This window comes from Gavia stellata, chromosome 5 (assembly GCF_030936135.1).
Source record: "Gavia stellata isolate bGavSte3 chromosome 5, bGavSte3.hap2, whole genome shotgun sequence".
In the NCBI taxonomy this organism is placed as follows: domain Eukaryota; kingdom Metazoa; phylum Chordata; class Aves; order Gaviiformes; family Gaviidae; genus Gavia; species Gavia stellata.
The window spans coordinates 25,152,545-25,164,882 of NC_082598.1; positions in this window are offsets into that span (position 1 = coordinate 25,152,545).

A 12,338-nucleotide genomic window follows, 5' to 3' on the forward strand; every position below is an offset into this window, starting at 1 on the left:
AATGAGTGTCTTTCAGAGATAAAGATTACTAGCCAAATCTGTGATTCAATCATAACATTATTCTGCTTGTATATATGGAAAAGGCATTTTAAAACACCCTTTGGGTGGCTAGTGAATACTGGAGCAATGTTCTTTTATTACCACACGGTGTCACCTTTATAACTCTTGAATGAACAACAAATTTTAAAAGGAATCTATTAGATAGGATAATTCCCTACTTTTCCCTGAACTTTCTATGTTAATTTCTTGACTTAATTTATTTAATTTGGTATGAAAATTGAATTAGCTACATATTAGATCTGAGCAGACATCTCATAAAGAATAATCTATTTACTTTAGCTGCTGTGTCTGCTTTTGAGATTTTAGGAGCAAACTACAGTTTTCTTCAATTTGCTAGTTATTTAAATTTGTACAATAGCTGTCATATAAAAATTTTGAATAATTGCAATGACTCAAAATTTAAATATTCCACACTGGATATTGGCTAGGTAATACTGCTAATATTTTTGCTCTTTGGCTGAGCACCTGTGCATTTATAGAAACATAACTCAGAATATTTCTAGACATAGCCTTGTATACTGTTTTTTTAATTAAAATTTCAGCAGTAATCTTTTTTTCAATACACTCACTATACAAATTCACAAACTCACATTCTCTCGCATACTGCAAGCTGCACCAGGGAACACAGACCTGCAGCAGCCTCACCCCTGTAAGGCTACTGAATTTGGCAACCCCTAACAATTACAATATCACAAAACCTTTGCTGACTGAAGTCCTAAGCCAGTGCAGGTCTGTAGAAACATTCCTATGAGCTTCAGTAGAACTTAAATAAACCATACCTGAAGTAAAAAATAATTTCAGTTTATTTAAGTTCATGGAAGCACCTAAATAATTTCTTTAGTATCTAAATAGTTGCATACTTTAAAAGTTGACATTTTAGTCTAAATCAGAAAGACAAGTATATCAGCTATTGTTGTTGTTGTTAGAAAACTGTTAAAGGAAATGTGAAATATGCAGAACTATTTTCAGGGAAGGCCTTGATCTTAAGTGGTACTGTTACTACAACTTCAGTGGAAAAAAACAGTCTAATTGCAAGTTCTTTCCTGTGATTTCTCACTCAACAAAATGTAAGCGAGAAATGTTTTGAAGAATTTAAATGTTCCTGTTTTTACTACAAGCATAACTTGTTAATTTTCTCACTGCAACTTTGTATAATTATCAGCTACAGTGATACTTTTAACAAATCACATATAGGTATAGCATTTCTCATCAATTTTAATAAGCTGGTGTGATTTTATAATTGCCTTGTAATCACTGATGTGGTAAATATCACTGCTGCAGTGCATTTCTACCTGGTAAATGAAGTTCAATTACTTATGAAAACATTTACTGTCACTTCCGCTTTTCTAAACCAGAAAGTATTGTATTTTCACATATACAGAAGTAAAACCAGTTCATTACAACAGAACATTTAGCTTTAAAAAATCCCACCATCATTTGTCTCAGGAAGTGTCACTTCAGAAAAATTTGCCCCCAAATTTAACTGAAGTCTCTGAGAGAAAATGCAGACTAAACACTACCTATCATAAAATAATTAGGCATTAATAGTGCATAGTTTTAAGTAAAACAAGTCGAGGAACAACCCTCAAATAAAAAGAGGCAACAGGGACCATGAAAGAGGAAACTAGTCAAGTTTGTTTTGTTAATCACGTCATCAATGCATTTTAGCTTTTTTTTTTAAACAACTACTTCAAAATACTCAATTATAAGCTCTCCTTAATTATTTGTGTACCTTGGGTAACACTCCAGGGTGACTGAGATCCTTAAATGCACTGACAAAGACTTGGGAGATTAAGTGAAACTGAGAGTTTTTCCTTCAGTGATCATCTAAATTTAACCACAAAGGTCATTTGGCAATGTGCATATTTGCATAGTGATACATAGCCTCAGACAACAGGCAGCTAATTCATAGCTCAGTACCCGGTTTTAAAATTTGTCTGACGTAGTAACTATTTCTAATTGATAAAGCTATGCCTTCTAGAAGAAAAATAACTGCTCTTATTCCGATACTGTTATTTCTCTGCTGCTTAACAGAAGTGTTAAAAACTCAGGGCACAGGAAGACCTTTTTTTTAAAGCATGATGGTTTGTATGGAGGTGCTGCTGGTGAGAAACTGCTAGTAAGTCTCAGACCACTGTGTGAAATGCTGTCTTTAAAAGGACACAACCTTTTAATTTTCCCCCAATACATATGCACTGTGTTCCTGCAGGTTTCAACGTACACTGTTAATATGTTATATATTACCAATCAATGCAAAAAAAGCAAAATGGTGGATTAAAACAGTGTGTGCTGTAGTTCCTCACATTTGTATTTTGCATACTTCATAGAGTTATTTTGGAATAGATGCAGTTTGGTTCTCAGATCAAAGGTCTCCACCACACTCATCGTTTGAAAATTTCAAAAGCCACAGACCTTGATTTTGTGACTGTAGGCCACTGGGGGTGGAGATACCCTGTCCTTTTCTCCATCTCACACATTATTGTCCACATGTGTGCATCCCCCATGACTCATATGAGGCCTCAAATGTCAAGACTGTCATACAGTGATTTCATTTCCAATAGCTGATATATTTTAATCATAGGTCAACGCATCACACTGATATCTTCTTAGGGCTTAAAAGCTCAGTCATCCTCCTCTCCCTGTCCTCACAACTGAACATGGGACTCAGTTGCAAACCAGAGATTAAGATCTTTTATGGGTTAATTAAGGGAAGATGTAAATAAAAGTTTTCTATTCAGCAAAATTTCTTTCAATTAATAGAAAATGTTATTTTTTTCATATCATACATTGACTGAAAAGGTAGAAATATTTTGTTGGGTTTTGTCTTTACACTGTAAATGATTAATATTAATTCAGACTACATGGCAGTAGCAACTGATGAACTCACACTTTTAGTCAGCATAAAACATATCTGCCAGCATACAGAGTACTTATTGGGTTAGGGGAGTTGTTGGGTTTTTTAATCCTGAGCTTTGTATTGGAGAGCTAACAGACAGAGCAGTCAGAGGAATGACTCTGTGACTGAGATATTCATTCGGGAATCTTACATCTTTTCCAATCCTCTGTTATATGCATCTGCATTCAGCAAAGTGCTTATACACATCTATAAGTATATTCTCAAATCCCACTACAGTCGATGGGACTTAAGCATGTAATTGCAAGTGCCTACTTGATAAGGGCTACCAGGTTCACCATCCCCTTGAAATACATAGAAGTCTCTGTACTGATGTCAATTAGACTTTGTCAACATTTGCTCCTGCTAGCAACATTTTTATTTGTATTTCACAGAGATATTATGAGCATAAACTTGCTGCTGTTTATGAAGAATTCTTGCAGAATGGCAATAAACACATTAGAAGAGCCTCTGGAAAAATAATTCCTATTTAAAGAGAAAAAAATATGGTCACCTGATGGTAGTTATATCTAATCTACCATGAGATAGTAATAGATAAAAATGGATTTTTGAATGCTATGCTCTCATGAGTCTACTACGCATGTAGACAGGAAAACAAGTATGATGGGCAACTAGAACACCAGTTTGTGACTGTATATACTCAACTCTAGTGTGTGCTTTCTGTTGCTATGCATTACTGATTGCAATAAGCACCTTTGCTCTGAAAACATGTGTGTGTGTTTGCATTTATTTTGTTCTACCCCATGGGGCTTTCCTTCTGTAAAAATAGATTTTCTTCTCCATGGGGTTAGGGAAGGGAGAGGGATGGGAGGAGAGATAGAAGGACTGAATTAGATAGTTATGGTCACACCATTTCTGTAAACATTTTTTGATTTCGTAAATTGTTTCATTCTATAATTTCTGCTAATCTCAGTGATATTGTTAAAATAGATTTTTGTATCAATTTGGTCATCTGACTGTAGGAGATTCCATTAGGCTGAGGATGGGATTCATGTCTCAGAATCAAACCCTCTGAAAGTTACACATCTAGTCTAAATTCAACATCTCAGTACTCTAAAATCAATGGAAAGAGCCAGGCACACTCAGGAGATTTATGACAATTATGTTGGCCTTTGGAAGATGGTTAATTGTTCTTTGGGGCCGTTGAGTTCTGTCCACTGACTACAGAAGGAGCTTCGTCTAGACATCTAATATACCTATTTAAAAGATAGGTTAAAATTAAACTGATTGGATAAAAGCTTTTTCTTTTTCCCTTAACTATCTGATCTTTGAAAAATTATGGAGAAAACACAGCCAAAATAGGTAGACTTTCCATGCAGTATATTATCAGTGTCAACTGTTAAAATATTAAAACAAAATTATATTCACTGTTAAGTAAGGAATCTTTCTGTTTTCACATGTTGGCAAAATCAGGTCCCATTACCTTTGAAGATGACACATACTGTGTAATTCTAGAACTATGAAGCCACTAGGCGTTAAGGTACCAAGCACTGATGAAATCATCACAAATTGCCTTAGCTTATTAAAATTTGGAAAAGTGCTGGTTATATCTTAGCTTTGATGAAGCTCACTGGAGAAATATAGGATATATGCATTAAAATTCAAGCATGCCTATCAACTTTTCACAGGCTGAAACTGTTCAGATCCTTGGTTGTAATTCAGACCCATTTACACTACCAAAAATGGACATGGACAGTTGTCAGGCAAGGAAGAGATAATTGAATACTCTTATGTAAAATATTTGTATATTAAATTTTCCAAATGAAATTTTTATTATTGTGTTCTACCTTTGTGAATAGAATCACAGAATCACTCAGGTTGGAAAAGAACTGTAAGATCATCAAGTCCAAGCATCAACCCAACACTACCATGCCCACTAAATCATGTCCAGCAATGCCTCATCCACATGTTCCTTGAACACCTCCAGTGAGGGTGACTCCACCACTTCCCTGGGCAGCTTATTCCAGTGTCTCACCACTCTCTCAGTAAAGAATTCTTTCCTAATATCCAGCCTGAACCTCCCCTGGCACAACTGGAGGCCATTTCCTCTTGTCCTGTCACTCATCACTTGGGAGAAGAGACCAACACCCATCTCTCTGCAACCCCCTTTGAGGTAATTGTAGAGAGCGATAAGGTCTCCCCTCAGCCTCCTCTTCTCCAGGCTGAACAACCCCAGTTCCCTCAGCCGCTCCTCATAAGATTTGTGCTCCAGACCCCTCACCAGCTTCATCGCCCTTCTCTGGACACGCTCCAGCACCTCAATGTCCTTCTTGGAGTGAGGGGCCCAAAACGGAACACAGTATTTGAGGTGCAGCCTCACCAGAACCGAGTACAGGGGCACGATCACCTCCCTGCTCCTGCTGGCCACACTGTTTCTGATACAGGCCAGGATGCCATTGGCCTTCTTGGCCACCTGGGCACACTGCTGGCTCATATTCAGCCGGCTGTCAATCAACACCCCCAGGTCCTTTTCCAGCAGGCAGCTTTCCAGCCAGTCGTCCCCAAGCCTGTAGCGTTGCATGGGGTTGTTGTGACCCAAGTGCAGGACCCGGCACTTGGCCTTATTAAACCTCATACAATTGGCCTTGGCCCATCGATCCAGCCTGTCCAGATCCCTCTGCAGAGCCTTCCTACCCTCAAGCAGATCAACACTCCCGCCCAACTTGGTGTTGTCTGCAAACTAGCTGAGGGAGCACTCAATCCCTTCATCTAGATCATCAATAAATATATTAAAGAAGACCGGTCCCAAAACTGAGCCCTGGGGAACTCCGCTTGTGACTGGCTGGCAACTGGATTTCGCTCCATTCACGACGATTCTCTGGGCTCGGCCATCCAGCCAGGAGAATACTATGGGAGACAGTGTTGAAGGCTTTACTGAAGTCCAGGCAGACAACATCCACAGCCTTTCCCTCATCCACTAGGTGGGTCACCTGGTCATAGAAGGAGATCAGGTTGGTAAAACAGGACCTGCCTTTCATGAACCCGTGCTGGCTGGGCCTTATCGCCTGGTTTTTCTGTACATGCCACCTGATGGCACTCAAGATGATCTGCTCCATAATATTCCCCGGCACCGAGATCAGGCTGACAGGCCTGTAGTTGCCCGGATCCTCCTTCTGGCCCTTCTTGTAGATGGGCATCATGTTGGAAAGCCTCCAGTCATCTGGGACCTCCCCCGTTAACCAGGACTGTTGATAAATGATGGAGAGTGGCTTGGCAAGCTCCTCCACCAGCTCCCTCAGTACCCTTGGGTGGATGCCATCAGGCCCCATAGACTTGTGAGTGTCCAGGTGGCATAGCAGGTCATTAACTGCTTCCTCCTGTCCAGTGAATCCTTTTTCTTTTAAATGAAACGCAAAAAAAAAGCAACAACCTCCTCCCTCAATGGGTAGCAGTGGAAATTGCTATTGTATAAAAAAAATTTCATGAAAGATTTTGGATTCATTTGTTTTTGTATGGTTTACTAAGTGCAAACATGAATGTGACTATATCATTCAAATTGCCATTTTTAACTTTTGATAGCAAATAAAATAAAATCAGGACATCTTGGAAGGATATTGGATCACAAAGTACATACTAACTTCAGTTCTTTCACGTGTGAGGAAAGGACAGGCTGTATTTGAACACTGAAGTTTTCCATAGCTTTACATCAAGTGTGTATGTGTGGGAAAAAGGGGGCAGGAAATCTCACTAACTCTAAATTGTGGAGGGAATTCAGGAAAAAGAGGAAAACTGTTAAAGAGCTGGAGGATTTGATTTGGGTATTTAAGAACAAACAATAAACATGTGTCTTTGCTTAACAATTGCAAAGGACAAGGTAGGAAAGACTGCATTTAATATCTTCAAAGCTCAGGACCTCAAGAAGTTTTATTATTACCTAGGGTATATCACCAGGTTTAGATGTAATAGCTCAAAACTTCAGAACTATGTTTTGATTTACTAGAGATGTAAAAACAATCTGTCAATAAAATATCCAATAAATTACTTTTTAGGTCCAAGTATCCATTCACATTGTCAGCTGGAAGACTGGCAGCTAAGACTTGCTTGTAGTTCCCAGTGAACACCATATCCATTATCTGACACATTTTTAAACTATGATTTGCTTCTGACACTGGGAGCTATACTTCAGGGCGGTCTTTTGCCTTTTGAAGGATGAACTCATGCCAGCCCTCTTTACCACTTACTTTTAATATTTGTTAAGTCTATCCTTTTTCCTTCTTTAGGATAGGTTCTATCCATGCCATTGCCAGCAAAGATTAAAAGGAGTCCATAGTTGTTACCTTCTCAAGCAAATGTGTCCATCCAACAAAGCTCTCTGCATCTGTACTCCTGTCAAACAGTGGAATTAGATAGAAGCCAAGTACAGGCTAATGGTTCACACCTACTCCTCTACTACTTTGTTTAATTAGCAACCCAATATTATTGTTCGCTGATTCTCTTCCTCCCTTCATGCACAGAAATCATTCAGGCTTTGTCCTGCTTCAGGGATGAAGGACAGAGTAATTTTTTTTTCATTGTAATACCTGTAAATTAAAATAGTTTCTTTAAAATACGTTTGTGAATTTATCTGCATTTGTTCTTAAATAATTCTTGAAACAGGGTTTACAACTCCAATGAATCCATTTTAGCACAGTCAAAGCATGCCAGCATTTCTAACATACAGAACAGTCACTCAGATTCAGCTCCTCGCTGTAAGGATAAGGTTCTCTTACATTGAAGCACACAAGCTACCAGACCCTACACAGGGAAGCGTATAGGAGGAGGCATAACTCTTAAATCTATATCAAGACTATGCCTTCAGGCTACCTTTTTCCCCTTCAAATGCAAACTTAGATCCTCACACCGCACCCCACCCCCAATTTGTTTCTTGCAGCTAGCATCAAATAGGTTTTACAAGAGTGTTGTGAATATAAAATACTATCCACTAAACTATAATGATTGCTCATCTGTAGGACATAAACACTTCCAACTAAATGATAAATTCAATCTCAAGATCTTTCCTTGATCCTCCAACAAATGATTTACACAGAGTTTTACACACTAGTCTGTGGCTTTATTGGCACTGCTGAAATAATGCACTTCTAAAAGTTCTTATACTGGCATGTAAACACTGCAAACAGGGATCAGCTGATTGAAAAATGCATAAATCAGAAAGACCTGAGAGCAGTTTTTCATGAGTCTTGTCTCTTCTCAGTAATTCTTATTTTAGAATAAGTTCTAATAGGATGAACGCTTTCCTTGAAATTAGGATGGTAGCAGGTGCTTTCCTTTCAGGCTTGTTGAGTCTCACAGCATAAAGACAGATTCCTGGTTATGAGCAAACTGGGACATCTGAACTTGAGCAAGCAAAACAGTTTTATATAACAGATCTGTTGATTCCGTCAAATGTTGATTTAATTTTAGTGTATACTAAAAATAAAATTACAAAACGTAGATGCTGATTTTAATCCATTAAATTCGACAAAGGCAGACATATATGTATTTAATCTTATGTAGGCAGCACGAAAAAATAAACATGAGCTTAAAAAGGAAAGATAAGGCTTTCACAGTTAGTAAATCTCTTAAAGCATTTTAGAAGCATCCAGGTATTTGTATTGCAAAAGGGCTTTGATATCACAAGATAAGAAAATGCTCTTTTGAAATACAATAAAAAGCTATTGGAAGAATAGAGTATACGAATATGCAGGCAGGAAACTCTACCTTGAAAAATATAAAATTGGTCAAAATATGTGTTATGGGGTAAATTATATCTATTTAATCCTAAAAAGCAAGCAAGAGATTTTTCCAGCCTCCTATGTTTTAAAAACAATTTAGGCAAAACTGTTTTATATCATTCCAAAATTCTTATGTATGTTTGAATATAGAAAACATTTCATCATAGTATTATGAGACTAAACTCCCTGATGATGTATTCATAAAGTAAAATATGCACTTATATTGTGTAATGGGGCATTCAGTGGTAAGTGAATGGAATAGCAGCAATGAGAATAACACAGAGAGTATAATGCCACTTGTTCCATTTCAAATCCCATTAAGTGTGTCTGTTGCATTCACTGAAGCCAACAGCAACACTCACATGTTCATTTGTAATTCATAGTATCTTTGAATTTGACTGCTATCTTGCTTGCTTATGTTGTGATTCTGCCATCAGTAAAATTAAACTTGTGAAGTTTTCATGTTTTCATGATAAATATTTCTGTTCATCTTCTGCCTCACTCCTCAAGGTAACATTTCCATCTGCCTCCTTCTAGAGGCAACAGAAAAAAAACAACTTTTCTCCACAGATGGTCAAGAAGTAATGTAATTTGCATCTTAAATCCTGGAATTCTGCATCTTCATAACTTCATATAAAGAGTCTTCAAATCTCTCCTTAGCTTAGAAAGATTCAGTCTCCTGCCCCACTATTTAATTTCCAGACAAGCATCCTATCACCAGTGGTGCTGCTACTTCAAGACTCCTGTCCAGCTTAGAACATGGGTTTGGTCCCCCAATCTAGTTGAGACTATGGATATTTTTCAGCTTTGGTCCATCTGATAAAATAATTGCAGTGAATATTTTTTCGCCTAGTACTCTTTTTGGCCAGTTGATCATCTGAATCATCTTGTTCACAGGTATTCAAACCATGTTATTGAACTCAGAGGAGCTTGTAGATCCTCAACAGCAATACCAAATTAACCCTTTTTTTGTAACTTTGGCATCTGTTTCATTCCAAAATAAGCATGGCTGATTTATAATAGCCGAAGATTTCTCCTGTAGCATCTATTAAAAGCTGTGCAGAAATTCAGACTCCTTACAGTCTGCTGGTTTTTATGACTATTGAATTCATCCATTAACTTTGATGTCCTACATTTCACATCCAAGTCTCAGATACCAACTGATTAGTGGAATTACATCCCCCAGCATTCACAACCAAAACCCCAAAATCCCAGACTCTCAGAAATTATTTCACTTTGGCATTTGTTCTTTTAGGTCTTAGATTTTCTGGTCTCTTTGCAAAGAAGAAAATCTTTACAAACTGATGACCTATTATTTCCAGTGAATAATGAGTAACTGCAAGATAGGTAACTGAGTGCAAGTTATTTATGCTTTTTACATTAAGCAATATTTAAATAAGATGTAGAAACAGTCCTTGGAAGACAGATTTCAGATCATGGACTTGAAGTTAAGAGTGACCTAACCACTAGGCTACTAGCTGGAGCTCCTTTGTCCAAGCTCTCATTTTGGCCCCATAACATGCTGCACCATGTTATATTGACTACCACAGGCCTCTCACCACTGTACTTCAAGTGAGAAACAAGTCCACTATTTGCAATACCAACAAAGACAGAATATTTAGCAAAAGAAAGGGTAAAAATATAACTCGTTCTGCATCTCCAGCTGGAGCCTCCATAGTAATTTTCCATAGTAATGTTTCCCTAAGTTTTAGATGTTTTGGGGGGAAAAGAAAAGAAATATTAAAAGTACATCTGTTTCCCATAGAAATAGACTGTTCCCACTTTAAAAGGACGAATGAATAGCAAGATGTACAAAGTAAATTAAAAAAGCATCATAAACCAGAGCTCCTACAAACAGTTTTGCATTTCTGTTTTACAGTAACTTCAGCTACATCTTTTATGTTTAATTTAGAAGTATAGGTATTTTTGTTTTAATCTTCTACAGATAGAATTCTTATTGTGTATTTGAAATGCTTCATCACTGTGCATCACTCTTCCATCACTCTATCTTTTATCACTGTTTCTTCTATTCATTTTCTTTCTGTTCATTTACCTGTATTTTGCAGTGAGGAACTTACATTAACTATTTTAAACTGAAATTATTTACTGTGGCTGGAGTAGGACATCAACCACTTCCACCCTTTGTGGTTGTGATTCTGCATCTATTGAACTTCCAAACTTTTGTGAGTGCAACAGCAATGAACGTGTCTGAAGTCAACTTATGGGACCTATAATTCTTTCATTTTTTGCTCAGATATATAAACTGAAACTTTCTGGATGAAAAGAAGACAATGTGTAGCAAATACTTGAGAGTTCAGGCAGGGGGGAGGGAGGAAATTGAAAATATGTGTGATAAAGCAGCAAAATGACACAGAGAAGAGGAAGCAAAAGAAAGTCTTCCAGACACAAGGAAAGTTTAAATGTTTCCTACATATCAATCAGCATAGATGTTTCTAATACCTTACTGAAAGACCGCTGGCAAATAGTTCAAAGAAGTCAGAACATCTTCTTTTGTGCGGAGTCCTCTATATGTATCAAAAAGACGACTCCAAACCCCAGCTACAAGGCAAAACTGAAAATGTAGTGAGAACCATGTAGAGGCAGAGAAAAAGGCTTAGAGAAAGCGATAGTAAATTATCTTCTTTTACATTGCTTTCACAAATAACTGAAATTCACATAATCAAAAATGAAAGTTGCATTGGAAGATGTTTTCTCATTAAAAGCCATTTTATTTGTAGGTATATTGAGATTATTTTTGACAAGATTTATTAAGAGAACAGTTCTACCCACTGACTTATGGAAGATTAGATGGGACCATTATGATCATCTATTCTCATTTTATGTAAAATAAGCCAGGTAATGTCTACCTATTAGTGGGTAGATTAATGATTAGTCAAATAGCTTTTGACCAAGAAGAACTAATTACTGTTACGATTGGAGAACTTTTTCCACTGACCAGTTTATTAAGTTACTTCCACCTTTCATATATTCAAATTAATAAAAGGGAAACTCACTTCTGAAGTTGATCAAAACTTGCAATCAGCCCTGGAAACCTAGTTTACCATTATTTCAGCCTACATTAATCACAGAATCATAGAATCACAGAATGACAGGGGTTGGAAGAGACCTCTAGAGATCATCTATTCCAACCCCCCCCACCAGAGCAGGTTCACCTAGAGCAGGTTGCACAGGAATGCATCCAGGTGAGTTTTGAATATACTTTTTTATGAACTGTAACACCAAATTTAACAGATTCTGTGCAGGTGGAACTGGACATGAACACAGCGATTCCTCCAGCTTTAGACTAGGAAAGCTTCCAAAAGCAGGAAGAAGAGGAAAGCATTGCCTAAATGTGCAAGACAACTTTGAAATGCATTATACATTTCATGTCACAATCTGCTTATATCAGTGTAAATTTACTAAAGACAATAGATACATGCTGTATTGAAACAGAGTTGGAGTTTCAGCAATATGTCTTATTTGGATACATAACATACTTGGAACTAAACTGTGTCATCTACTCTACTGAAAACACTGAGGCAGTACCAGTATTGGTGATTAAATAGAATCACATGTATGAGTTGCTTAAAGCCTCCAATAGAGACTAGCAACTGTGTGTTTCAGGTGTGTGAGGCATCTGAAAATTACTCTAA